Source organism: Buteo buteo, chromosome 12, assembly GCF_964188355.1.
Source record: "Buteo buteo chromosome 12, bButBut1.hap1.1, whole genome shotgun sequence".
NCBI lineage: Eukaryota > Metazoa > Chordata > Aves > Accipitriformes > Accipitridae > Buteo > Buteo buteo.
This window is the reverse complement of record NC_134182.1, coordinates 8,442,550-8,470,116: the sequence shown is the minus strand read 5'-3', so window position 1 is coordinate 8,470,116 and position 27,567 is coordinate 8,442,550. Positions and strand designations below refer to the sequence as shown.

Below are 27,567 nucleotides of genomic sequence, written 5' to 3'. Positions count from 1 at the left end.
TAAAGGTAAGCCCTGGATGACATATTAGCCACTTAGAGTGACCTCCTGAGAACAAAATGCCTTGGAGGGCTGGGCTGTAGGTATTGTCCATCCTCCTGATACGTACTAATTGATTGATGAGAAATCAGACTTGCTTTTCAGCATTATCTCCTTCCAACTTTTTCTAGACAACCACTAGCTCCAACCTAGTGAGAAGATCTGCCAGACAGGCCATTTCAGTCAGTATGATGTTCCACAGGACATTTCTTAGTAATGAACAGGGACCTTCACAAAGAGGCATTTGGGTTTGGCCAGATCTTGTCCAAGCACTATTTTTATCTTCATGCCTACAACAGTTTTGGGAAAGGGGAGTGGAAAGGGGCACAGAGAAGGCAGAGAGAAGGGCTTGGGCAGGGTCACAGAGCAATGCTGGGTACAGAGCCACCACATGCCTCATGCTTCTCGTTTCAGTGGTGCCATAGACCCAGCATGGAACCCGATTCGGTTCCCCGCCAAGACTGGCTCTTGCTCATGGCACAGCCTATCACCTCACAAAAGCTCTGTTATTGTTAACGATGTATTTTTATCTTTTTAGGTCAAAGGCATGTTGGAGGTTCGCTGACAGCAGGTGATGACTGTGCACCGGCTGCCAGGCCCCCAGGTGGGAGGTGCAGTGCCAGCAGTTCTGGGAAAAGGTACCTTGCCAGGGGCTGAAGCTGGCTGAAAACCCAACTCCCTGGGACACACTACTTTTGGCTTTCCCTGCTCCATTATAAAAATGGGAAAAAGGGTTGTGGAGGGTCACCTTTGGATATGGTACAGCAACAGGCAACTGAAACAGACACAGAGCTTTTCACTTTTTTGTTCCAAGCGGTGAATGCTTTGGGCACTTTGGCATCATGACTTTTTCAAGCAGTAATTTGAATTACTTGGTTAGGCAATGCGTTACACGAGCCATGTACTTCTCAAGAAGAAAATTCTAATTAAGTCCAAAGAAATAAGTTTTAAATTAATTTTATTGCTCTGTGAGCTGGTCTTATTTAGAGTAGAGGCTATTAGAAAATATTTGTCTTTAAATGGGGAAATAATAAAATAAATTTGAGCACATGTCCCTCCAATGCAAATACTGTTTCTGTAGGAGATGGGAACCACCACCTCCAAAATATTAGTCTCTTTTTCCTGAAGACAGTGCAACTTTTAACATAATCATGGCTACAGGTAGGCAGGAGATGTTTCTTCTGCAATTCAGAGGTAATCCTGTGCTTACTCCCATTCCTCAGCTACATAATCTGCATATGCACACAAAAGGATTAACCTGTCAACCCACGCCCATGGGTATGCCGGGGGAAGAGACCTGTATTCACACTGAAGTCTGCTTTGCAGTGAGGTCACGGTTTTGTAGGAAAGGCAAAAAACCCCACATGTTGACAGAGCTCTACCTGTCATCTCTCCTGGTTCACCTAGCTTGTTCAGCCCAGCTCCAGCCAAAAAACATAAGTGAGTAAGTTAATGCAGCGAAGACCAGGAAAGATGCATCACCAATCAATTCAGCCACGCATCATTCACATGTTTTTAAAGGTGAGTGAATGGAACCAACCTATGCTGTCCTTCTGCCACCTGATTAAGCAGAATAAACACTATTTATTGCCTTAATGGAAAGAAAACATAACTTGCTTTTGAAATCAACCTTACGAGATATAAACGACTGTTAAGCTAAACATGCCGATCACATTGCACTCATCTGAATAAAAATGTGACTCATTTTCCCCCCTGCTTATTCACCTCCTTCCTCAAGCCCTGCCATCCTGCTGACAGGACCCAGGTGTCAGGAAGCCTCCCAGCAGGACACTGGTGACACCTCTCCAGCTGTAGCAGGCGAACCTGTTGAAGGTTTTCTGCCCTTGGGGTCCTCACAGTTCTGGGAAATTTTGGAAGGCACAGGTCTGACATACCCTTCTCTTGCTGAACAAAACTTCTGTGAGTTATCCCTTTTGAACTTCCCTTTCCAGTGCAGTTGGTCCACTGCAGGGACTTGCAGCAGTGCACTGACCACCACTGCTGCCCAGAGCCGGAGGGAAAACTTCTATCAGCGTCTTTGTTCTTGGTTTGCATCTAAACGGTGTGTATGTGTGGTGGTTTGGGCTGGGATAGAGTTAATTTTCTTCATAGTAGCTAGTATGAGGCTATGTTTTGGATTTGTGCTGGAAACAGTGCTGATAACACAGGGATGTTTTCATTATCGCTGAGCAGTGCTTACCCAGAGCCAAGGGCTTTTTTGCTTCTCCCCCCACCCCACCAGTGAGGAGGCTGGGGGGGTACAAGGAGTTGGGAGGGGACACAGCCAGGACAGCTGACCCCAACTGACCATAGGGATATCCCAGACCATACAATGTCATGCTCAGCAGATAGAGCTGGCGGGAGAAGGAAGGGGGGGACTTTCAGAGTGATGGCATTTGTCTTCCCAAGTCACCGTTAGGTGTGATGAAACCCTGCTTTCCTGGAGATGGCTGAACACCCGCCTGCCCATGGGAAGTGGTGAAGGAATTCCATGTTTTGCTTTGCTTGCGCACACGGCTTTTGCTTTACTGTCTTTATCTCAGCCCATGGGTTTTCTCACTTTTACTCTTCTGATTCTTTCCCCCATCCCTCTGCGTGGAGCTTAGCTGCTGGCTGGGGTTAAACCACAACAGTATGGCAGTGGTGGGGAAGCAGCACCTCAACATTCAAGAGTAGATCAGAATTTACCCTATGTGTGACTTGCAAGCTGCCTCCTGGCATAATACTGGCATACTGGCATAAATCAAGAGTAATTCCAATAGACTCAATGAATTCACAGTGCTGAATCTAAAGTGAGCAAGAAAAGGGGCTTAGCGGCTATGCTTGGGTGCAGAATTTTATCCAGCAGGCTGGATTACTGCTTTGAATGTGGTCCGAACTTCACCCCATGCATTCACACTTGCTATAGAAACACAGGCCAGAACCTTAAAACTATGGTGGCAGGTCTTCCTTTCCTCACTCACACCATTTCACTTGCCAGGGGTGTAAGACACCATTCTTGCAACCACTTGTGAATTCAAGGCTCTTGCTCTACACCCTGGAGTAGTCTGCACAGGCAGAGAGCACCAGAGGGTGGAATAATGACTAACGCTTTGCACAGAGAAGCAAGGCAATGGATGGTTCTTGCACGTTCCCCTCAACCATCCTTTCATTTATCCAGAAAAGCTGATCTACAGTCTGTCCCTACAACTTGCTTCATGTATTCAGCCCTACTGATGTTTTAGGAATAGCAACCTCATTCTCACTTTTCCCTCACTGAATTGTCACGAGCAAGATAAAAGAAAGCAAGTTAAAAAACAATTCCAAAGATGTAATTATGTGTATGGTGCCTAAGCAAAGACTCAAGAAGAATTTTTATTATAAAATGCGCTGTTCATCTAGTTACACAGCGGATTATTCTGCTAGACATATTTTCAAAAATAAGTTGATGTGAAACAAGATTAGACTCTGGCAGAGCACAGTTGTGCAGAGACCTCCAATGCGGACTTGGCACCTACAATAGAAGGTGAATGGGATTTCCGTACCTATGTGCTTTTTTGACCTCTCTGGACCTCAAGTTCCCTCATAAAATAGAAATGTCACAACTTATTTATATTTTCAAAAGTCTGTGGGAAAAGTGCCTTTGCTTGGTCTCATGGTTTATTTAATTCAGTATGCTCTTTTAAACAGCAAACTGATCATCTTTCACAGATAGAGCTGTGAGAACTAATTAACAGCCTTGCTTTCAAATGTGTGAAGAACTATGTACATGTCAGGTATACGATTAGGCATGATCATTTTAATATATTGCTAAAAGCATTTGGTGCTTACATCTGGAATGATCAATTGTTTATAGAACAGCCCCAAAGAGGCCCTAATCTGTGGAAGATCGCAGGGCAGGTAGTCAGGAGCCCCCACCACTGTCTGCCTCAGCTTTTGTACTCCCTATGTGCCACTGCATCTACAATGAAAGCCCTGTCCGTGCTTTGCTAAAGCTGCTATGGGAAATAGCAAGTATGGTGAGAACGGGAGAGAAGACAGAGCAGTGGTCGCTCCTGCAGAACTGACCCTGCAGCTGGGTCGGGGGACAGGACAGGCACACGTGGCTGGTGGATGCTGGGCAGCCAGGATCTGAAAGTGCCCCCACCACAGCCTCCAGTCAGTACAGGGGCAGTGCTGAAGGTAGTAAGTTCATATCTGAAACGCAATGTCACTTTAAAGTTCCTTCACTAGATGGTCAAATTAAATTATAGCTCTGTGGAAATCCCTGCTTTATAATTTACAAGGATGCCTAAAGGAATAGAGGAAACAGAGACAGATAAATAGTAAAGCACTTATACCCAACTAAACACAATATTCTAACATTTCCTTCCTTTTTTTTTTTTTTAAGGGCATAGCTGTGGGTAAGATCTGTGATTCTTAGCATTACTTTCTCTTCTTTACTTTGAGCAGAAAGACTGGAGTCAGTATACTACAGCCTAGCCAAGAGTTTCTTCCAGATGGATCCAGAGCTGGATTGCTTTTCTTCCGAAGTCAAGGCTGTTATTCCTTCTTTCCCCACTCAAAAATCTTGCAACTTTTGCAAGATCCTCCACTAAAAGGTGGCAACACTCTGTTTGCACACAAACTATCTGATTCCACATATATTAACATTGGCTTAGTTGGGGCCAGCAAAAAAAACCACCACTCTAAGCCCCTCCAAAAATGAAACAAGACAGGATGAAAGCCATCTGAATGTAAAGAATTACTGCAAAATGGAAGAGGAAAGCCATTTTCCCTCTCCAGGTCAGGCCAAGAACTAATAGTCTAAAACTGCAGGGAGAGGGAAAAAAAACTCAAAAGCTAAGGCCAATGCAGCATTGCAAGGATGGCAGCAGGAGGCTGCATCAGAGTTCAAGAGCAGGTAGACACTTGTTTTTCAAGGATGGTCTTAAGAAGCTAATCCCAGGTTGTGGCAGGACATGACATTTCAGAGTCTCTTCCACCTCCCTCCTTACAATTTCTATAACAGCTGCACTGAAATCAGTCTCAGTGGCTAAGGATCAGGCCTAGAAAGCTAAAATAACATTGCCCTAACTTCTTTAGATATACCTCAGCCTGAGGCTTCACTTCAGGCTTTGTTGTTCCTGTTACACATTCTCCACCCTGTGCCAAACCCAAATTCTCACTCCAGCCCAAGGGCAGGTCCCACTTCTCTTTTATGTAAGTGAGAGAACAAGTCAGCTGCACCAATGAGCCAGCAAAACCCACTTAACACTTCCCATCACGATATCCACCTGCTAGCAGTTTCATGCCAGAACTGATAGCCTGCTATGATATTTTCCTAAACTAGAGTTTTTCTGCAGTAAAAATACTCCAGGGATGGCTCAGCATCAGTTCCCCGAAGATCAAAGGATCAGCTTCAACACTACTATATCATTTGTTATTTCAAAACTGTTTAAAATGATCTCCTGAAAACTGGGTACTAGAGAAATGTAGGGGGGGGGGTGCTCCTTCAGACTGCAAAAACCTACAGCAGAGGCCCTCCCAGGCGTGTTTGCAGCTTGCTCTCTCTCTGACTCCAACCATGGACCTACAGAGCAGAAGCGAGAGCAGTTTTTGAACCCCAAAAGGAGATGCAAATGTTGCAGCTCGCCAAGAGCCTGAAGGAGAATTCCTCATCTCAACTTCCTCTCCTGGTCCTCCCTCCTCTTCCCCTTGCTTTAAAATAAACAAACCGAGAAAAGTCTGAAACAGTGAGTCAGTGCTAAACTGCACAGTTTGTTTGCTGTTCCCTCTCCTTCTTTCTGAGATAATATGAGTGCTCAGTGACGGTGAATCTCAGGAAGACTCAGTTGAGTTAATTTACTGATGAAGAAATCTGGTAGGTTCACCACACTGTTGCATGATGACATGCTTCACCTTATCTCATTACATCTGAATTCTAGAGAAAGGAAAGTTTAACTGTAGCTCTGTGCTCACACAGCAGTGGCCATGTAGCCCAGCGTTTCAACAACTCCTGAAGAGGAAACAAGTGGCCCTGGATTTGGCCGGTGCTGTTCAACCTATGAGATGCTACATTCCAGCCCACGTGGCCCTACTGTTCTACCATCATTTCTCATGCTGGCCATAGAAGAGTCATACAACATGTATCACTTCCTATTTTGCTAGCTAAACACACAATTGAGGAAGCTCAAGAAAACTCAGATTCCTTGTTTTAGGTCTTTGTTGCAAAATCACAACTGATCATTTGGTGCCTGGGATAAAGAATTCAGGTTGCAGTCTTTTATACTTCTCCAGAAATTCCAGTGTAGTTCATGCTGATAGAGAGTTCCAGTCACTTACGAGATAGCAGCATTATGAGATGGGTTTAAAGACCCACCTAGGGAAATTTTGGCCATGCTGTGTATGAAAACCACCATTCCCCACAGCTGAATCACTAAGCAACACTTTTTCATTTTTTAAAGAGTGACTATAGTAGTAGTTAAAGTGACTATGAATGAAGATGCTGTTTCACAACCACAAACAGAAAAAACCCTCCACTGGCAGGATCTTCCCCAATAGCATTGCTCTCTGCAGATTGATGAAAAATATCACTCCATTTTTTCCTCAGTTCAGCAGTTACTTATACTTCCTTGTATTTTTTTTTCCCAGTAACCCCAAGAGCGCGCCGCTGCCAAGTCAGCCAAGTACTGTCCTAGAACACACTTTAAGCCAGCAGAGTACTGCAAAGGGTGTTGCAGAGAAGGCAACTTGTCTTACAGCAGCTTGGCTGTTCCATAGAGAAACTGAGCCATCCAGGTGGCTTAATAGTAACAGCAGTGGCAGCCGCCCAGGCAGTCATTTGTCTATTCTGGCAGCCTGAAATAAAACAACTGGTTGTGACTTGGGATGTGCACAGAAATGGCAAATTTCTGCTAATGAAAGAAAAGGATAATAATGCTTGATGGCTTGTCTGGGATGCAATGAAAACAAAATACTCGCCTCTTATGTATGTAATATATGCAGATAGATAGACAGACATCTACAGGCATATATACACACACACATCTACAGGCATATATACACACACACATATACCCAACATGGCTGTAATCTCTCATATACAGAAAGAATTTCAGAGCCAGGCAGAATTAATCATTAGAAGAATGAATAATTCCAAGTTCATCATCTTTGTAGGTACAAGCACAGCGGCTGCAGATTCACTGGGCCACTGCAGAGGGGTCCAGAAATTCTTCCTTGACAGAGTGAGATGTGGGGGTATTGGAAGCAAACATCTGACGGACTATGATCACCAGCCAGCACATGATCACCATGTGTCAGCCCAGAAATCTTTTGCTACACTGCAATCATTTGGTTTAAGCAAACACATGGCAGAAAGGCACCAAAAGAGTTATCTAAGGGCTGCTGTGCCCTAAAAAAAGCAGCTCACTGTCTATTCTTACTCAGTAACTGTAGTGCTGTTGATCACATTGCATTTTAAGTCTTAGTGATTACAAAAAAATTAAACCTATTTGTCTACTTGTCAAGTAACTCTATTTGATCTAGAAATTCCTAAGAGACCATAAAATAAACCTCCATTCATGTTGTCTTTCTATACTACACTGATATTACAAGAACGGTCTTAAAGCACTTTCAGGTCCAAAAAGGTACCTCCTATCTTCTGCTATCTTTCATGATTTTAAATAGTGCAAGATTTCCTATTTTAATAACTACTTTAGCCCCTTCTTGCTGAGGGAAATGCTGCAATACAGTGCAAAGTAAAATGGGAAATGAAAAATGGGGGAAAAATCCAATTTCTTATGGTTAAAATAACAGGAGACAACAACGATAATTACCCACTGGAATTTGTTCACTCATCCCAGTGGCAGGTCCATGCGTTATGTATCAGTTCAGTAAGTACCACAGAAAAATACAAGGCACAGAACATGGTCAAGTGTATTTTTCAAGTATTCAATATGTAAAGATCATTGGGGAGCATGGAGAGGTTATTGGAGAACACTTTGAAGGGTGAACTCATAACTCTGATATCTTCTACTGTAATGTAAAAATACATATGAAGTACTAGCAGCCTCTGTTCAACTCTTAGCCTGCTTCGGCTTTTATTTTCACTCTGTTTGTGCTGCTCTTAGCTGAGAGGTTTGGTTTGACCAAGGCCAGATCCTTCAAACTCTCAGGCTATGTAAGGCACACCCATGCTGTGCTTCTCATGTGCACTTGTTGTATCAGGACCTGTGGCTGCCAATTCTGCAACGAGGGCAGACCCCCGTGCTGGCACAGAATACTCATCGACAGCTGGGTCTCGTCGCTTTTGCTCAGCCTGATTAGTACCTTACTCTGCCACTATTATCACCAAAACCAAGAGGAATAGGGAAGAACTAGTGATCAAAGGCAGCAGGATTTGGCTGTAAAAACAATGCATACACTTTTGAGACAAATGGTTTGTCACGTCTTCCAGCAGACTAATCAGTAGGCAAACACATCTACAGCACTACCCAAAGCAGGAATAGATCAGCAGCCAACGAAGAACTATCTCAAAACTGCAGAGAGTAGAAAAGAAAGCAGGAATTCTTGGGAAAACTCTACCTTCTTTACAGGGAATTAAAGGAGAGAAAAATGACAGTGCCTCATCTTCATTAAATGGATAACCTGTGTGCATTCCAGATGTAACCCCAGTTTGGCTTTCCATCCCGTATCATGCCTTTGCAGAAAGATCTATCACATACAGGTGCCACCTCACCCCTAGCTGATCCGAGTGTACAGGTGCCCTGAAATGTTGGACCTTCACAATGAATGTTGCTGATATTGCTATTTTACTCTTTCGGTCATCTATGACCTACTTATATGCCTCTCCGACAGCCAGCACTTCCAGCACCTTCTACATGTACACTATTTTTAGAAAGCACACTTTATACTTACACTTACATCTGTCATCAGGAGATCTATGGCCAACATCTTATTTATGCTACTGTACTTTGACACATTGTCAAGCCTGCATTTCAGATGAAGTTTGATGCTATGTTGAAGGTCATGTCTTTGGTAGCATTTGGACAGGCACTCTTCTAATGCAGGCTCTGAACACTCTTCTCACCCAACTCCAAGCGCACCGTCTAGGGAAGGAGTCACCGCTACCTTGCCACCCTCCCAGCATCAGAAGGACAGGTGAATGAAAAGACCGAGGGTTCTCTCTTAAACAGTGAAATGTGGTGGGAAGGGCTAGAGCAGCATGGCTTGGAAGAGCTAGAACTGACCTTGGATAGCCTTTGAACAGTTAGTGAAGAAAAGACCAGACATAAAGTTTTCTATTTAATTAAAAGCATATTTTAAAAAATCCCAGAGCAGAAAAAAGCAAGCCTAAGGGAAGGTTACCCAAAATTCGTCAGTTTTAAGTATAACATTTTCCATTCTACAGAAAGTGCAGTCCTTCCCAGAAGTTTCACAAGAGGCAGAGGGGGGCACTCGTCACAGCTGAGTAAGAGGCACAAATTTGACTTTCCTTCAAGTAAGATTGGTGTGATGCGGCCATCCATTGTTATTTGTATAATTCAGACAGGATCTGTGCTCCTCCCTTTATGTTTTGCCTTGAGATTGGTATATAAGGCTACACATAAACTAGCAGGTCATAGAGAAAACTGAGGAGGGTCTTTCATTTGCTTCACCCCTGTAAGCAAACAGCCGAGTGCTGCTTTGAGACAAAGAGGTGCCTCCAGGAATGAGTTATGCCCTTGCAAGTTAAAAAACAGGGTGCTGAGAGCAGATCTCTCTACTCCGAAGCCAGCCTCCGGCACGTCCGTCACAGTCACCAACTCCTTAGCCAGGAAAAGGAGCGGCACCCCCAGATTCCTCCCACAGGGAGACATGTCCCTCATCCTGCAGCCACCGCGGTGACACTGCTGCCTTACACCCTCCGAGGCCAACAAATAAAGGACAGTGCAATCTGTGACTGCTGCACCGTAAAACGTACGCACAAACCAGAGATATGTGAGCTGCAGCTCTGATGGGAAGACTTTACACCCTCTGGGGTGAAGAGGAGCTCTTCTGACTCCTGGTTTGAGCGCAATAGCTTGTGTCAGGCTACATGGGCTGACTCACCTGCTTGGAAGCATCTGGCCATCAGGAAGCCTCTTTCCCCCGCTTGTTAAGGACATTTTTTTCTTACTTTTAATTTTAAATGCTTTGATTTCCCACCCTTGAATATGAGATCAGCAAAGCATTTGTTGAGCTGTGTAACAGGATTTGATACAATCGGATCTCCCTGGGATAAAAAGAGGAAACAGAAGTCACCGGAGCACTGGATTTACATGGGGACTGTAAACCCTGATGAGAATGGGCAAGTCAGCCTACTTTGAATGTTAACTGGAATAGCGAGGAGACAAAATTCCTGCCAAGTCCATAGCATGGTTGCATTTTAAATGAAACTGTACGTCTTTCACCGAAACTGAGTCCCCAGAAAGCAAAATGTTTTTAATGTGGGTAATCTGTGTCCCCCATATGTGTCTCCTGTTCTTGACTCCTACTGTGGTATGGCCACTGAGGAGGGGGAGGATTACAGAAAATATCACTAAGTACAACATTATCTGTATTGCTGCTTTTGAAGGAGGGAAAAGACAAATCCTTTACAGCTCCTTGTAGGTGCCATAGCCCCATGTTTCAGGATTGTCTGCCTGCTAGGGAGAACTGGAAACCCAAATCTCATGTTTTCATGAAGAGCTAAAGCATCTCCCAGAGGAAACACCACTGCTTGCATCTTCACAGATGGGTAGATGAGCCCAGGGGCTGCTCCAAGACCAGGAGAGCTATCACTCACAATGTATAGCAGGATCACCAGCTGGACCTAGTTTAGGACAAGCCTGGTATTTCCAGGGGCAGGCAGGGATTCCAAGCATGCCCAGGCCATTAGAGGTCTTTCCCAGGGCCTTCTTCAGTGAGCCCCAACGCATTTCCTAACAGAACTTTGACCTGGTCCACACCAAGGGACAGAGGACAAGCAGGTCCTGGGACAAGCCTGGACCTGGGACAAGGAGTGCAGGTACAGGTTACCCAGTCCCAGGACCCTCCCGCGACACACAGGGTGGCCAGAGCACTGCCCTCAGCTGCAGAGCGAATGCAGCCATTAGCCACATTTCCCAGGGGAGGAAACCGAGGCAGAGAATAATGGTAAGAGCAGCCATCCTGGATCAGACCAAACACCCTTCTACTTTTATTTGGTACCCCCTATTTTTTTGTGTTTGGGAATTACAGGGCAGCAATAAACGTACCCATAGGATTTTTAACCATACTGATAATTCCAATTATAATTAGCAGGCTTAGAAATCAGTACAGAAGGGACACGGGGGTTTTGTTGCATTGCCCAGGATTTCAGAATAAGTTCTGTAAAAATACGCAGAATTAATGCATTTTCATTTTTATGCAGTTCTTCACTATTGCTCTGTCCTGGGTATAGAAACAACTAGACAGCATAACTCTGACCTGCAGCATAAATCACTGTATCACGCGCTCAGTGCTGCTGCTGTCTGGTGATCGGTGGATCCAGCTGAAGGAAAGCGGCAAGATTTGCCTCTAACCACTTTTCTTGGTTGTCGCTGTTGAACCCTCACCTCCCCCTCAGATGACAGGTTATGGAAACTATCACACGCAGAACCCTGTAGCCTGGGAGCTAATGTGCATGGCTGCTCTCTTGGTAGGGAATTTAACAGCTGCGGGATTACACGATGATCTTCATGTAAATCATCCTGTGTAAAAATAAGGGTGTTTCATCCAGTTTTTGGAAACAATGCAGCCTATTTTAGCCATGGCGATTGTTTGGATGGCTGAGAAGGTTTCTTGTGTCAGGCCTGTGGGTGGAAGTGTGGGCAGAGGTGGGATTACAGGGTATTGTTTCCACTGTTCCTGCCTGCAGTATAACCTCACCATGGACATCCCCCTGTGCGTGGACACTTGCCTAAGCAGCATCTCATAGGGATCTCGGCTCAATCTCTCTGTAATGCTGATTAAATACAGCATGCATGTGTGCTGGATCACACTACCTCTCCTTTGCTCCAGGCAGCCAGTCTTCATGAAGAAACATTCCCCCCAAAAATTCACAGCCATCATCTGCACACAGCAAACCGCGTCCCTCCTCCACACTCACACCTCAGTGTTCAGCCCCAGGGACAGCTTTTCCCCATTCTCTAAAGGACAAAATGTTCAGGTGCCAGCAGACCAGGAAAAAAATGAGAATGCCGAAGCTGAGCATAAGAACTGTGTTAAAGTTTGTTAAAACTTTTGCCCCTGCCCCTTTCCATAGCATCCAGCACTGCAATGGCTACATCATCCCCAGACACATTTTGCAGGCAGGAAGAATTCATGTCATTGTACACCAGGCAGGACCCCATGAATTATTGTCCTTTTATGACATCTTATGACACAAGGTGAATGACATCATACCCCTGAGAAGCATTACATTTTCACCGATTCCTTTGTCTGTTTTGAAAGGCCATTTGGAAGAGATATCATGGGAGATGGGCAAAATCTGTCTGCCTGGTTTAAAGCCTGGGTTTCCCTGGAGCTGGAAACCATTTTTGAAATGGAATTGCATCATGCTAGAAAATAAACACCAGGGGATTCAAAGGCCAAGACATAGGATTACCAGCTGGAGATCCTTTTGTGAATCCCATAAACACTTTACAAGGTGGGCAAAAGTTACTGTCCTCTTGTGCTGTATGGCATTTCACAGCTACATTACATCCCCAAATATCTACCAAAAGGCACTGAGGGTAAAAAGTCAAGCAGTCAGAAAGTTGTTTGGAGGGAGAAATTAAGGTAATCTTGTCTACTATAACAGCCTTTATTTATCTGATGCCATGCTATTTTTTTTCCTAGCCTCTCTTTTGTTTAATAAGGAGCTACTGCAGCAAACCTTCCTCTTCTCCCACACACCGCATGCCCCATACCTCTGCTACCAAATGCTGTGACTATTCACCTGCAGTGCCCTACACGAGGTCTCTTCAGTAAAATTCAGGAGGACGCAGGTACCCAAGGAGATCTCTGCCCTTCAGCTGCAGAGGGGCACCAGCGGGTCACCCTGTGATGTTCAGCTAGCAGAGGATGATGAGGCCCAGGTCTCCACACCAGGCTCTGCAGCTGCTTTCTGGCAGCAGAGGACAAAGGCTCAGCCCCACTTCAGACCCCGTGGAGGACGTGCTTCAGTGCTCAGGTCCTTCCGCCCTGTTTTTCCCGGTCTCTTTCTAGAGCAGGTTTCTTCACCCTCTGCCTCTCACTTGCTGAGTCCTTACTCATCTTCGTTCTTTTACCAGTCTCAGCTTTGCCCCAACGTACTTGGCTCCCTCCCAAGCCCCTCCATTTCCTCCAGGTTCACCATTCCTTTGCCACTGTCCACCTTCTCCCACTGCATCCCAGTCTCAGTGCCTCCCCCCCCAGGTCCTTGCCCCAGACTGCCTCCACCAGTCTTCCTAGAGGAAGCCTTTTGCCCTCCCTTGAATTTACACTCAGCCTATAGCTTTGGCTTATAAAAAGAGAAATCAAGAAGTGTTCTTTTGGGGCGCTTTTTCTGAGAACCTTTTTTTGGGTAATATGGCAGGCAGAGGCAGCTGCAGCTGTCCCTCAGCCAGCACTGCACAAAATAGCCTTCCCTTTATACTCAAAGGTTCACATGGGAGATATCCTATAAACTGGCAACCCTTCATGTCACTACCAATAATAGGTGCAATGTATTCCCCTTCCCAGGGCACTGCACATGGCCAGGCACGCTGGGGTCTACCTTCAGCACGAGAGGTGGATCTGAGTTCAGCCGTTCACCAGACCGGAGGGGTTCTCATTTTAGCAGCACCAGCCAGCGCTCCCACCGACTGCAACAGCTGCAGAATGAGCCCGCAGGAGCTGCGCAGACCTCTGACGGGCATAATTAGCATCACTCAGAGCACAGCGCTCTGCACTGCATATCCCAGCCGATGCGAGGTACATGCTGGGTGAATGCTTAGCATTTGGGGAATCTATCCCCAAACAAAACTTAAACATTTTCTAACCTGTTTATACAGCACATTTCACCCAAGAAACATATGAAATACTGGCTTTCCAACTGATCACTTTTAACCATCTCTGTTGCTATGAAGCAGCTGTGAAGGCGTCTGGCTGGACTGTGCAAGCCCACACATGAGGTGTTTGTTCAGCTTCAAATCCACAGACACAGTGTAAAAGAAGCAGTTGAGGATTAAAAGGAGCATACGCTGCAGACAACAGAAAATTTCCCTTAAATAGCCAGATCACATCCTTCTTTCTCCCTGCACTCGGTTTCCTCGTGCAGGCAGAAACAAAAGACCTCATTTCTCCAAGTACTAGCCTCACCTGCTTCTGGGTTTGGCAGAACACACAAGCAAGAACCTCCATAAGCAAACAGCCCATGTTTTTTTCCCCAAGACTGATTTTATTTGGAGGTTTGACTGCCAAAGCCCCTAGTGTAATCCCTGTAGGCTAGAGTGTCTTGGGAAAAACTTTTTTTTTTTTTTTTGAGAAACTCCTACAAGCATCTACAAAGTGTCCCCATTGCAGTCCTCTCTTGCCAAGTTACCTACAGACAACCTGACAGTGTGTAGGTTGCCGATTGCCCAAGGTCCTCTGTTTGTGATGCTGATTGCACCGTTTTGTTATTTCCTTGTCGTCTCCTGCAAGTCTTGGACCATTTCGTCTCGGACTGTGAAGTTTCGGGGGGGGGGGGGTGTCATCCACACAGCACCCAGCACTGCCACGCTCTGGGTAGGAAGCAGGCAGCGACGTTACATCTCCTCCCCAGGATTTGCATGGAAAAGCTATAAGGGAACATTGCGACTGTTCATTACTGCAAAAGTGACACCTCTCCATCAATGTATTTCCTCTTCAATTCCATCTGAGAGCTCACTGACAGAGACGAGCGGGTAGCAAACCACTGTCCTCTTAACGTCAGATGACGCAGCGGAGCCGGCTGGCTCCCAGGAGGGAGTGTTACGCGAAGCAGCTCCCACCTTACCTGCGCTTTGTTATCAGAGCTGTCTGCTGACACTGCACCTGCTGCTTCTAAAAAGTGGTAGAGGAAATCTTATAATATACCCAGCTATTACATTACAACCCATGTGGCATGTAGCAAAGAATTGCACAAAGCCCCCAGTGACAGATTGCTAAGTTATAAATAGGTGCAGGACCTACATAACTGGAGTGACTTGTAGCTGCAGAGCAGGCCTCCAAATTAATGACATTTATGAAGTTTCTTGCTGCAGCTGGCTTGCTGGCTGCTGAATAACTGGGTCTGCAGACTGAGCAGCAGCAGCTTCATTCCAAGTGCCAACAGAGAAAGCGAGCCGGTAACAGGCACATCCAGTCAAGGAAACTTGGTGGAACATGCGCAAACAGAATTGAAGGTATACAGGTGGGGGAAAATGATTTTATGTAAAACTCTCCACTTCTAGGGAGTAGTATGCTTGCAGCATAGCCTGTATTGCAACGCCAAAGCTTGTATTATTTATCCACATAAAGCCATGCAATGAGATAGTCCCAAGGGCAATATGAGCAGAAAATGAAGGAGTCTGATCTATTTACTTAATACAATTCTCATCTCATCTGTCTGCTCACATGGTTCTGACTACTCCTCATAAGTGATTTAATTAAAAAAAACCCAAACAAACGCTGATTTCTCCATGGAGTTTTAACCACGTTTATACCAGAAATACCCACAGCCCATGTTCAGGGCACACATTCCCTGAATTGCTGCTCTGAGCCACAGCTCAGTACCCCGCTTTGAACACTCCTGGGAGAAGTATGTTTGTCACCCCCTGTGCAATGGCTGGGCTGGGAGAGCAAACCCATCCTCTGCGCCTGGTGGGGCGCGTTGGCTGGGAAGCCACCTACTCTAATCCATTGGTTTGTTTTCACATGAAGAGTCATTAGAGATTGGGCAACAGTTACATCCACTAGATTCTTTTTTTTTGCCAAGATAACAAAGCCAGAATGTTGTTTTAAAGATCAGTATTGTCACATTTCAGAGTTTATAATCCACTAAAATAGGGATTGTTTCATGCCTGATGAGCTGCTCCCAGCAGGCTGCGGGCTCCAACACAGCACAGTACGGCATGCTAACTGATTGGCAGTAACTGTCCTTGGGCATGCTCTCACCTCAAGAAGCACACAGTGACTGAACTAGTTTAACCCTCCGTTAAAAAAAGAACCCAAAACCACAACCAAAAAACCCCACTAAACTAACTTAAACCAGCTTGTATTTGCTGTGAGACAACAGCAAGCCAGCAGATGGCTATGACAGATTAGCCGAGGAGAGGCAATCTGCACTTTTCCGAACCTTATGTAACACAACTTTATATTTTGGCTGAGGTTTTAACACCTTCCTAGCTCCGAGAGTTTGCAATAGAATTTTCCCTTCACGAGACGCATCCCTGGAAGCCAATTCTCCGCCTGAGGGAAGTAGACATTTATACTGACATAGTACTGGAAAGTCTCAGATGGGATTCGGTCACATTATGCTGTGTCCATACCTCTTTATCTTCCTGGCTATAGTTCTTATCTTTATATTCTGACCCTGAAATACTGATTGTCTAAATAGCATACCAAATATACTCTGGTTTCTAAGGATGTCTTTCTTAGGCATTTAATTTTTACATATGTCACATAGGGACTATAGAGTGCTGAATTGCACAGACAATTCCCATACGCCACAGATATGAGCACTAGAAAAGGCAGGTAAGGGTACTCAAGTCTTTCTAAAATTATGGGCCTTACTGACCCAGTAATGACCTATTGCAGGAGTCTTTATGCCCCCTAAATATTTGTATTGTATTCAATCATAGATATTACATCCTACACATGTAACCTCATTGCTTTTTTTTTTTTTTTTAATTACCCCAAATTCTTGGCTGCGAGTCCCTCCTTTAGCAGGAAATGCCCTACAATGGACAGTGTCTTAATAACAAATAAAACAATTTCTTGGTTTCCCAAGTAGTCAAACACTAAAGAGGCCACAAACCAACTCAGTCTCATATCTCCAGGCTAGCAGAGACATTGTGCTTCTTTTCCTCTTCTCCTCTTCATAGTTTCCCCCACCACCACCTTTAGGCCTCTTTCAATGTAAAATCCCTTCCTCTCTATAGCCCTCCTTGCCCACACTTAATCCTTTTACCATTCTCTGGATCCTCCCAGCACCACCCTATCCTATTTCTTTTTCTATTTCAAATTCAGGATCAAATACCTGATCCTCTCTCTTTCTCTCTCCTTTCCTTTTCCGCTCTGGCTCCCCCAAAAATATTTTTCCTCTCAACGAACCCACTGCTTTCAGCTTCCCAATCACCTCCCAAAGCCCCTACCACTCATCTCCTGCCCTCTCCAACTCCCCTGCCCTTGGCTAGAGGGAAGGTGCCTAGTGAAGGCCAGGACATTTTTACAGAGTATTTTGAGTCGCCTACCAACTTTGGCTGTGTCCAGCAGGCTGTGTTAGAGGAGACGGAGCAGAGCCTGGCATGGCACACAGCAAGGGTGCCTGGAGGAGCCATGCTGCGGGCAGGCTTGGCCAACCAGCCCCAGGAGCTGGGCACACCAAGCCGAGTACATCACCCGGCTTATGAAGCCAACACGCCAAAGGTTTTAAGGAAAGCTTAAGCGCCCACTAGAAACCTGACAGGCTAGAGCTTGCAGTGTTAATGGCAGGCCTAAAAATAACCCCCCAGGAATTCAGAGTGCATGGCATAATCATTAGGACTTCTGATTTCCAATAAAGTCAGAAGGTGTTTTATCTATAAAAAACACCTGATCTCATGAAAGTTTTCAAAGAAATCTTCTGGCAGTTCCAGCTGTTACTGAAGCGCTTTAGATTAGGTTTCATACAGAATGTAAGAATAGAAATACACAAACAAACTCCAAGCCTTTCCACTGCACCTGCAGTGTCCCATGATAAATGTCGTCCTTCAGCAGCCTCAGCTCCTCATTCAATTCCTGCACATATAACAAAACCGCTGGTGATCTGGGGCTGGGAATTGTGGAAATATCACACAAAGCAATTTTTTGAAAGGTTAGGATGGGGCAGATAGAGTTTTGCATCCCAAATTTCCCCGCAGTCAGCAGCATTGCCTGACAGCAGCCAAGCACATCTTGCAGTGTCTGGTCCTCTCCTCCCTGTAGCTTGCTGGAGAGTGGCTCTTGGTAGCACGAGACACTGAAGATACTGAAACTGTTGGACATTGTACTGGTTTTGGCTGGGATAGAGTTATTTTTCTTCACAGTAGCTAGTATGGGCTGTTTGGGATTTGTGATGGAAACAGTGTTGACTTGATGACACAGGGATGTTTTCGTTCCTGCTGAGCAGTGCTTACCCAGAGCCAAGGGCTTTTCTGCTTCTCAGCCCACCCCACCAGCGAGGAGGCTGGGGGGGCACAAGGAGTTGGGAGGGGACACAGCCCGGACAGCTGACCCAAACTGACCCGAGGGATATCCCTGACTATACGATGTCGTGCTCAGCATATAAAGCTGGGGGAAGAAGAAGGAAGGGGGGGACGTTCGGAGTGATGGCGTTTGTCTTCCCAAGTCACGGTTAGGCGTGATGGAGCCCTGCTTTCCTGGAGATGTCTCAACACCATGGGAAGTGGTGAAGGAATTCCTGGTTTTGCTTTGCTTGCGTGCACGGCTTTTGCTTTACCTGTTAAACTGTATTTATCTCAACCCAGGAGTTTTCTCACTTTTACCCTTCCGATTCTCTCCCCCATCCAACGGGGGGGGAGTGAGCGAGCGGCTGTGTGGTGCTTGGTTGTCGGCTGGGGCTAAACCATGACAGGCATACATTAGGTTAGAAAAGTACATTTTAGCCTGCTAAATCAATGTAAGGCATCAAGCAGCATTTTAGACAGTAGGATTAGAAAACTTGGCCCTATTTCCAGTTCTGCCACTCATCTGCTGTCTAAAGTTGGTGACTCGTCTTCCCTGCTGGTGACATTTCTATTCTCTCCTAAAAGCCCTGAACTGCTGAGAAAAGTATGCAATTAGAGCTAGTGAGCTGCTAACTGGAACTAACACCAGAAAGAAACAAGTAAGTATTTCTTTCATTACTATTTGCCCTGTTGCTTTTAAGGCAACCTAATTTCACACATCTTGAAAAAGATGCAAAAAAGGCTGAAGTGAAATTGTTGTCTTAATCTGCAGCTAAAATATTTAGTGGGAAAAACCAGCTCTTTCAGGAGTGATTGCTGCTAACATCTCAGTGAAATCTTAAGCAGATAGGCCCCAGTGAATAGTCCACCTCAAAAATACAAATTTATAATCATTTGGGCCTCAGGCAATGCGGGCTAGAAATTTGGTAGCAAGAGCTGACAGAAAATGTCATGCTGCTCTGTCTAGGGAGGACAACTAAAAATAAAGTAATATCAAAGCTGAGATGACTGCATCATGCTCTTTGGACATTATTTTGATCTTTCAGTGCACTGGAAGTAAGGCTTATAAATTATAGATGTTATTGGGAGCGGCATGTAAATATCACAAGATAGAAACAGGTTATTAGAGAGAAAGTAAGGAAGAAAGAAAGATGGAAAAAAATTTGAGACAGCCTAGGGAAACCAGTAAAATCTGTTCTTGGCTAGAATTGTGTATACAGAGAGGTTTTAATTGGAAGAAGTAGCTTTTTCTGTCAAATACGGCGCTATGTTGTCATCGACATCCCAGCAACAAATACAAATATATGAGTCAATGCTCTGAAAAAATACAGGACAGATTAATGAGTCATTATCTCCTACAGACCTCCAAATCATGCGAGCAAACAAGGCGACAAGCTCCTGAAGCATCCCTCTCTAATACAGCTTTCTCATTCAGCATTAGGACCAGGATTTCAGTGCAAGGATCTTGTTTTGGAGGTGTCAAACTGCCAGAACTAAAATATGCCCATATTTTTTAAATTATCAACAACAATTTCAATCATTTCCTGACTTAAAAGGGCTGTATCTTGACTCAGTCTGGCAGATAACAAGGAAGCACAAAACCAAAACAGAAACCAAGTGGTTACACTTTGGTACATGCGAGTGCTTTGGCTATTCATTTTGAACATCACAAATGCACAGCCCAAACCACTGATCTAACTCTACTTCCTGCCATTTCATACAGCTAAAAATATTTGATAATGAGATGGAAAAAGGACACATAAAAACATGAGTTATCATTATTTAAGAGCATTTTACTGAATAACCTAGAAATGAAGATTCCATATTTAAAAAAAAAAAAAAGCATTCAATAATTTTAAAAGCCCTTGGCTTGAAGAGAAGAAGTGGGCAATTGTACACTTGAAACAACAACAAAACCCCAACCTATAACACATAGCCAAGTACGGAAGTTGTTAACTGATAATACAAACTTAAATCGAAAATAATAGACAATTGAAAAAAGAAACGGAATTTAGCACTAAATAAAGAGGCACGGGGTTTTCTGAGGATGCCAAGAAAAGCAAATGATACCGAAACAGTGGAGTTATCAGTAGTAATGAAGAAAATACAGTAGTAGTCAGTAGATATTTCTGTGCTACAGAAATAGGTAAAAGAGCATCGGCTCATATCACGTGGTGATGAAATACCCTGTGTTATAAAAATAACAGAAAAAGGTTTAATGAAAGCTAATGCGGATTCAAGTTTTTAAGAGTCATCCAAAGGGTTGTTTAGATCACTGAAGCTGAATCTTTAAACCTTTGAATGTTGGGGAAGCTCCAGGAGAGTACAAGAACACATATATTGTACCAGAGAGGCCCAGTTTTGGCCAAGACAAGAGAATGGCTGGTGTGGGACTTCATAACAGAGGTAATATAGTTTTTATCCTTCTGCAATAGCTTGCCTTCTAGACCAAAGAATGACAACGACACAAATCTATGTGGCACATGCCAGGCGGCTCTCAGCTGGACAGCAGTCAGGTCTTCAGCTGCAGGAGTAAATAAGGGATCGTTTCTAAACACAGGTGGGGTTTTGTGGGTTTCTGTAGGAAGCAATCCTCAGCCGGTGTTATTTACTACTTTTTGTCAGTGACCTTGCAGCACAAGCAGAAGCACTCTTGATCCGGGGTTACAAGTGACAGAGATCCAAAGACTGGTAAGGAAGGAGGACAGGCATTGATGCTTGGTGGCCTGAATTCCTGGTGAGCCAAGAACAAGAAAACAGCTCCCGCTCCAGGAGAACTGACCGAGCGGCTCTGTACCCGTACAGAAGGAATCCAGGCCATGTTCACCAGGGAACCAGCAATTTTTAAAAAAGGCTTATGTTTATGGCAATTATCAATCCCCTGTGACTTACTGTGATCGGTATATTTAAAGCATGCAAACAGGGGAATATCAAGAAGCCAAACAACCTCTCATTTGGCTCTGTTGCAACTACTGCTGTGCTCCATTCTGGTATCCACATGCCTAGAAGCAGCTGAAAACTGTAAAGGGATCAGTGAATAACAAAAACAGTTAAAGAATGAAGGATGTACACAATTCAGTCTAATTAATTTATGGAAAAGAACATTACGAATGTTTTCCTCACAGTTTAATCACCACCTTCCACAATTGCCATAACTAATGGCTCTTACATTCAGCAAACAAAAAATATAGCAGGAATCAACTGTAGGAAGATGAAGCTAGGCAAATTCACCCTAGAAATAAAGCACAAAGCAAGAGCGGAATAACTGATCATTGGGATTACGTATCCCATACCTTGTGACGGATCTTCCCTCACCAGAAATCTTAAATCAAGAAAAAAAAAAAAATCATAATCTGAAATCTATGCTCCAGATCAACTCTAAAGTGGACTTTGTGTTATAGTTAATTTCCTGGAATTGTTGTGACCTTTGCAACACAAGAGCTAATCGCTTATATCCCTAAGTATTCTCCAAACAATTCCGCTTGTAGCCCTGAAATTTAAAAATGGAAATCAATATAATTCCCCAAAATATATACTTTTAATCCATTTTGAGGCTTCTGTGCTATCCCATGACCTCACGGTAGCTCCATATGGATATATCTTTTGTATGTTATGCTGTTATGCAGTCTGTTATGCTGATTGAGTTTCTTGGAAGCAGCAGGCATTGGCATTAGAATTCAATACTTGGCTCAACTCCACCTCAGCAGCAATACCTGAAAAGGCCAGGGCAAAAGAAAAAGGTGGACTGACACACATCATAAAAATGGCCTATCTACCAGTCTTCGATGTGTTTCAAGATCAAGTGCGGCAGATTTTTGAAAGCACGATGGGCTGCCCCCTCTGAAGACAAGAGGCAGCTGTGTGTCTAAGGCTCCTCACGAGCAAGACTTTGGTCCACGGCCAGCAGTTGGACTGTGCCATGAACTTCAGCAGAGTTAGCCCCAGCACCCTCTAAGCTGTCCCCTCCAGCTTCCCCACACCACCATGCTGTGAAACTGTGTGCTCGTGACAGCATTGCTATCCTTTCCCCGCTCCTCACAGGTTTTAACTGCTGAAATGGCCACTGCCCACATCCCCATGGCTCCCTATAAGGGTGTAATAGAGCATTTAAGCTGGTAGACCCGTTCTGAGCTCTGAAACCCTCCTGCTTTGCTCCACGTCAATGGACAAAGCATAAAGGGGGAGACATCCCACTTTGATTGTGGATTTTCCCAGGAAAGTGATTTTTAAGGACAAAGGTCTTTTAGTGACTGGGGAGCACAGGAACAAGCAGCTGTGCACCTGAAAGCCAGGCTATATATTAACCTGTTTGTTGTAGCCTAGTTGCACTTAACAATCCAGCAGAAATGGTAACATCAGGGAAATGCTGGCAATAAAACCTCCTTCTTTCTGTCCCCTAGCCAGGCTGCGGTTTGTGCTGGGACATCTCCTTTCCTCCAGAGGGAATCCAGTATGCCAAAGCCCAAACTGGACTTATTGTGCCAGTGTGCCAAACGCAGGTTCTGCTCCCTCAATAAATCTCTTAAGATTCGATACTTTCTTTTCTCGGGTACCTGAAGGAGACCTCTAAAGCTCACCCGAGACCTAAAACACACTCGGGGCATTTCTGAGAGCTAAAGGCAAGCCCAGGGTTGCTGGGATTGAAGTTCTTCCCCCTCTTTAGCTCCGAAGAGCCGAACACGTGCCTCTCCAGCCAGCTGAATGCATCCTGTTCCACAATGGTGAGGTGAACAGCAGAGGAAGAACTGCTGCCTGTTGGTGGGAATTAGGGTGCACCAAACTCGAGCTGGGATAAAGGAGCTGAGGGAGAACTCCAGAAGCCTGCTACCAGCTCTATCGCTCAGTCCTACCATTTCCCCAAATAAGCCATTAACACTTTGTGTCTCACTTTAGTCATCTCTGAAACACAACTAGAAAGCGCTGTGAGGCATAATGAAAAGCACGTATCAAAATGCCTAAGGCTGTCTGATGTACAAGTTATCTAAAACAAAACACCCCTAGTTTTCCCCTAAGTGTCTACACAATACTATGTACAACTCACAGACTCTCAGAGAGAAGTTAGTGCAGAACTCTTTTATCACTGACTGCCTCAATGACTGTAATGTCAGTAAGTCATTCAAAGTTAAGCATGAAATATTCAAACGGAAATATCTTGGAAACAACAGTCTCTTTAAAACATCAACAGCAAAACAGGTCATGATAAAGACCACAGGAAGATAAAGTTTCATAGAAAGCGTTGTCCTATTTAAACACCAGACTAGCAGAAAATCAGAGGTAAGAGGTCTGGCAGAGAGATGGAAAGAAAGATCATGCCGTTTTCTGAAGCACAAGCATGAGATAAAGAAAAAAAGCTCTGGGATGGCCCATAAGACTACAGTCTGATTTCTGAAAGGACCTAGGCTGGCAAATGCCTTTATTATTGTTTCTAATCTATCATATTCCTTGGTGTGACGATGAAAAGAGCAATTTGATTTTGGAGCTTGAGAAAATGCTGTAGGTGTTTATCAAACCTTATTGATAATTGCTACTGTCCATAACTAATTATTCTAAGGAATGGGTGAATAAACTACCTTGCAGGAGGAAAAGGGCTCATCACCAGATGGTTGCAGGTGGACTGACTCTGAGAAAGGTACATTGAAATAAGGGTAATATAGCAATTCCAGCCAGGCAATGCCTGGATTCAGGCTAGAGTCAAGAACCAGAAAACACACCAAAAGAAAATGAGTAGGTGAGCATCTATCCTCCAAAAGTGCCACAAGGGCATTGCCAAGACAATGTTACTGTTAGGGATTTGTCCACGGCAAATTTGTCCATGCCTTTTTGTCCATGCAGCCCCGTGCCTCAGCCACCGTTTGCACCTCTTTGAGTCTGATTCCCTGCTGAAATGACTCAGCTGAGCATTTGCCTTTGAGTTGTTGCAGAAAATAGGAGACTAAAACTACCGTGCAACTGTAATCAGGAAAAAAAAAAAAAATTGTCAGGATTATTACTTGTCTCTAAAGGGATAATTGGAGATCTTAAAAATCAAGGCTTGGCTGGCAGGAAAAGTAATCTAGAAAACAAGACTCTAATTACTTTATTTCTGTGTGTCGAAGGGAGAGCAGTGTCTTTAGAGGCAGCCTTTTTAAGAGGGTTCACCTCTTAAAGAGGTTTTAAGAGGTTCACCGATACATATATGACTCACTGCTACTGTAGGTCATGCATGGACAGTCTGAACGTCAAGGGTGGAGGTTTCACGTACACACCTAACCTACTGCATAAAAGACTCCCTGGACAGTGCAAACAAATGGGAAGGGGCAGAGTGTTTAAGTGACCACTGATCTCTTTTTGCCCTATTAATTCAAGATCATACATCATGCTGGTTTTTTCTTAATAAAGTGCATATACCTATGTATTTTATGTGCCCAGATATGCTGTTTCTTCTTAACATGTTGAATGGCTGCCATTCAGCCACAGGGAGTGATTTGCCATGAAGACCCAGCAGACATTTCTGTAGTCTAAAGAAAAGAATCTCACAAGAAGCTCGGGATTCCAGTCCTCATTTTATAGTGGTGCTTCTGCTGTGTTTTCGCAGGTGAGGAAGAGCTATATTATTTACTAACAGACATTTAGGCCAAATATTACAAAAGATGACCACAAGCAGAGCTCTCGTCCAGGTTTTTGTGGAGTCCCTCTCCCTGTTCTTGCTGCAAAACCAGAATAGCCACTGCCGTATTTTATATCTGTTGTATATCCTCTGATAGTTCAAGTGAATTAAGTGCCATTTTGGGCAAATGGCAAATACGACAGTCAGCAAGAAAAAAGAAGCATGCATCTTTATATAAAGCTTTATTTAATGTCCTTTGAAATCAACGCAAAGCCTTGCATTGACGTCAGTGAGCTTTCAGTCAGACTCATACCACTGTAAATGTAAATTCAAGCTTTCCAGTAGTGGAACTCATGTAATAAAACACATTTTTGATGTAGTGAACAGCACAATCAGACTTCCCTTTGATCATCCACAGCAATCGTCTTCTGTGGGTTTTAAAGTGTGTTACAAAGGGAGGCAAGCATCGTCAGCCTCAATTTACAAGCGAGAAAGAAGAGGCAGGAGGAGACGAAATGATTAGCAAGGCTGCCTAATACGTCAGTACAGAGATGAGAATATAGCACACACTTCCCGACACCAAACTGGGGTCTTATCTAATAAGTCACACTGATAGAGGATCTAGTTCGTTACTGAGATATCAAAACAATCCTTCCTCTTTATCCTCCTAGGCAGAGCTTTCGGAAGGAATGAGCTCCAAAAGCTTCAAACACAAATTCCAGTCGATATGGAGGTTAAAAAAAAACCAACCAAGCAAGCAAAAAACCCACCCGCAAAAGTTATAAACAGAAAAGAAATGGTGCAAAGTGCCTGTAAAAACCTCATGTGACCTCTGCATGATTCAAAGTCAGGCTCAGGTCTGCAGTGAAGTTTCACATACGAGCCTCACATTTAACTGTGCAGAGGTTCACAGGAGCTATAATTTGGGTATGTCTTGGCTCCTTTCTCCTCCTGGGGGTGGGTTCCCTGACCGGACGACACCTTCCATGACATCCCACTGTGCCCCTTCTTGCCGAACGGGTCATCTCCGTGCCTCATCGCACGTTCTCCCAAGAGAAGGTGGCTTCCCATTCCAGCCATCTGGCATTGTAGGGTAGCCATGGCTCCAATTTCCACACAGAGGTTAGCTAGAAGTCAGAGAGGGCAATAGGTCTGTGCACAGCCTTAGCCCTGCCCAGCTGTGGGGTCACCCATCCCCATGTTCCACTCCCCCAGCAGTTAGTGGCTCCGCTGTGGGCTTGCCTGCATGATGCTCTACCCTTTGGGTACCAAAACCCTGCCATTGGGCTACTCAGCTATTGCACTGTGTAGCACCCCACCTTGAGGCTCCTCAGGGTCTGCTGGGGCCCTGCATGCCTTCAAAGTAGGGGAGGAGAAAAACCAAAAACCTAAAAATTCAGTTTCACAGTTGAAATTTTTCATATTGCTGTGGTCAGGTATAACACCATGTGCTGACCTTACGGTGCATGGCTGTAAAAAGGAGGAAAGTCTGATCAATTCATGTTAGGCCAAGCAATCACATAATCATTCAGTTAAAAAAAAAATAATCAGATTAATTCAAATAAAGCACCTATCTAATATTTTACATGTTATTTTCCCTGCTCAAAACCTGCAGCACTGTCTTGCACCACTGGTAGTGATTTGCAAGTAGTTTGCTTTCCCTAAATTTCAATGGACAGCATGAAGATAGCAATATCAGATCACTTGCCAGAAATCCTCATCATTTATGCAGAGAAAAGCCTGATTAATTAATCAGTCTTTATTTAAGCACAGAAGAGGAAAGGAAAGCGGAGATACAGAGCCACTCCAAAAGAGTCTCTGTAAGGAAATGCTATTTTTAATATAAAAAGATTGGCTCGCAGTGCAGTGTTCAAAGTCAGAAGGACTTAAAAACTGTTTTCTATTTCTGTTAGCAGAGCAGTCACAGTTAGGATAGCTGGAGCCCACTGCTGCTTGTGCCTCAGCCACAAGCCTATTTATGTAAGCTGCCAAGTATTAATATACACAAAATCGCAGTGCGCGCAGTTTGTAAACAGGCAGACAATGCCGGAGAGCCGGGGACACAAACACGCACACCCTTCATCTCTCTCCCAGAGGAGCGGGAAATGTTCTGTGCTGAACTACCTGAACTTTGCATTCAGAGGCGCCTCCGCAAGTCAGATCCGAAGCTGCCAGACGAATGTGCCCTTGGCTGCGTCCGTGCACATCGGCGTGACACCCCGTGGCAGGTTCAGTTAGTCTCAAGCCCTCGCTCTTACCTATGCTTCCCCCACGCAGTACCACAACTTTTGTCCTCCCCCTCAGCGCTCCCCAGCCCCAGGAGGACGGTGGCTGCAGTCGGCTGCATCGTCGCAGCGTGCTGTGCTCGGGGCCGGAATGAGCGAGGGGGCTGTGCTTTAATCAGCTCCTGGGGTAATTAATACCCTTCTGTCTTTTCTCATTCAGTGGTCGGTGTTGCACCCCTTTATCGTCTCCCTTGCTGGGGGATGGAGGCAGCACCCTGAGCCCTCCTGTTACTTTCTCCTGCTTCCCTGCGAGAGCACGGGTTCTGCTGGAGTAGGTGGAGCGCTGCCACGCCGTTCGCTGCACATCATA

The 27,567-nt window shown here is 44.7% G+C and overlaps 1 long non-coding RNA gene across 1 annotated transcript in view; it reads right to left on the bottom strand.

The window, feature by feature from the left end:
• LOC142037566 (uncharacterized) overlaps window positions 1-27,211 on the bottom strand; it is a 178,921-nt gene extending 151,710 nt beyond the window's left edge. The window contains exon 1 of the long non-coding RNA XR_012652404.1: window positions 27,097-27,211. This is a non-coding gene — a long non-coding RNA (uncharacterized LOC142037566). The remainder of the gene's footprint in view (window positions 1-27,096) is intronic.
• Window positions 27,212-27,567: the final 356 nt, after the last annotated feature.